The sequence below is a fragment of the Pteropus vampyrus genome, unplaced genomic scaffold (genome assembly GCF_000151845.1).
Source record: "Pteropus vampyrus isolate Shadow unplaced genomic scaffold, Pvam_2.0 Scaffold14921, whole genome shotgun sequence".
NCBI classification, from domain to species: Eukaryota; Metazoa; Chordata; class Mammalia; order Chiroptera; family Pteropodidae; genus Pteropus; species Pteropus vampyrus.
The window spans coordinates 1-1,833 of NW_011903702.1; the positions used below are offsets into that span (position 1 = coordinate 1).

Consider the following 1,833-nt stretch of genomic DNA (forward strand, 5'->3'; position numbering starts at 1 on the left):
ATTTTCTAATTTATTTTTCCAACTTATCTAGGTAATAAAGAATTTGCCTAACCTGTAGAGACTAGCAAATTTATCTGCTTAGATATTTTCATTAATTATTCCACATTGTTTTAGCACAGTAAATTTCTGAAGTGGCATAGAAATATTTGACTTTTCAGCCTTTCCTGTTTAAGAACAGTTTCCATTAAACATAAATATATAATTTCACAATTATATAACTGCATTTTTTTCCCACAAAGTCATGAGATACTGGGCACAATAATGTGGACAATCTATTTACTAAAACTAGCAGCATGCAAAATTTAAATTGACAATATGAGATTATTATAAATGAAATTATTTTATTTCTCTAAAAAATAATGATAATTTAATAACTCTATGCTAGTGGAATGACATATTAGTATATTTCCTAACAGAGTAGTTTCCTATCATCACACCAAAATGCCAGTGTTAAATCATCTATTTGTTGGTATAATAATAACTTCCATTAGAAAGTAGTTTACAAATTTTCAAAGCATTTTCATACATTATTTCCATTATTTAAAATAACTCTGTAAGGAGGAAAATAACTGGTGTTCCTTTTTATATATATATGAATGAAGAAATATCGGTTCAAAGAGTATAGCATGGCAACAGCAACCTAATACATAGACGACCTGACCTAGAATCCATGTCGGTTAACTCTCAGTTCAATGTTCTTGCCATTAAATTACACAGAATTCAAATGTTACGAAATGCAAAATTAAGTAAACACGTATCAGAACAAATTTTGTTGTATTTAGATGACAATAATCATCTGGATAAGAATGGGCATATTTCATTCTAATCTAAATCAAATGCCTGATATTCAAATCACATAGCTCTAATTCAGGCCAGTCCTTTAGGAAAGAAAGCTATAAAAATAATAAAGACAATTTGTATAATTAAATACCAAATGCCATTTGCCTGAATTTAGTTTGCAGTGAGTCAAAAGTGACATATAATTATCTTTGTTTCAAAAGATCACACTTCCAAAATAGAATTCAGTAATGATTTAGCCTAACTTCTAGAAAATACATATTTTTCCCAATGATCCTTAGAGCTACTATTTGAACTGATTTTGCAATTCAAATAACTTTCATGACAGCAGCAAATTTTACAGTAAAACAGAACAAGTTTCAGGCACATTGCATGATGATATCAAATGATCCTGCTCCTGCTCTATGCTTTCAGATGATATCAAATGATCCTGCTCCTGCTCTATGCTTCAGTGGTGGAGGAATCCCATGCCATACCTACCTACTGTTTGTTTTTGGAGTAAATTTAAACTCTTATCCAGTGTCATTCACTTCTTACTGCTTTTTGAAGATGCTTAGGAGTTTCCATGTCAGGAATGTGTACTTAGTTTGCCTTCCGACGAGGTCACTAGATGTGTCCCCTTAGCATAACTTCTTCCTTTTTTAGTCCCCTGCTTGTCTTGTTATTCTCAAGAATATATTCTAGACCACTTTATGCAGAATAAGGGAATATTGATTATGAAACCCTTACTTTGACATTTTTTATCATTCCTACTGAGCATTTATCTTTTCTTATTTTTATTTTTTACATTATCTGTTTGTTTGTTTGTTTGTTTGTTTGTTTATTATGCCTACAGCACCTGGTATTCCTAGGTGGAATCCCATTCCAGTACCAACCAGGCACAATCCTGCTTAGCTTCCAAGATCAGACGAGATTAGTCACATTCAGGATGACATGGGTGTAGACTCATTTATCCTTTCTTGAAACCGCTTATATATTTTATTTCTATCTTTTCCCTATAACATATAATTTCCCTTATAAGCTTGATAAGGCAAG

General features: G+C 31.5%; 1 pseudogene; it reads right to left on the reverse strand.

The window, feature by feature from the left end:
• Positions 1-1,624: 1,624 nt before the first annotated feature.
• On the reverse strand, positions 1,625-1,743 carry LOC111735098 (annotated as a pseudogene).
• Between the last annotated feature and the right edge of the window lie 90 nt (positions 1,744-1,833).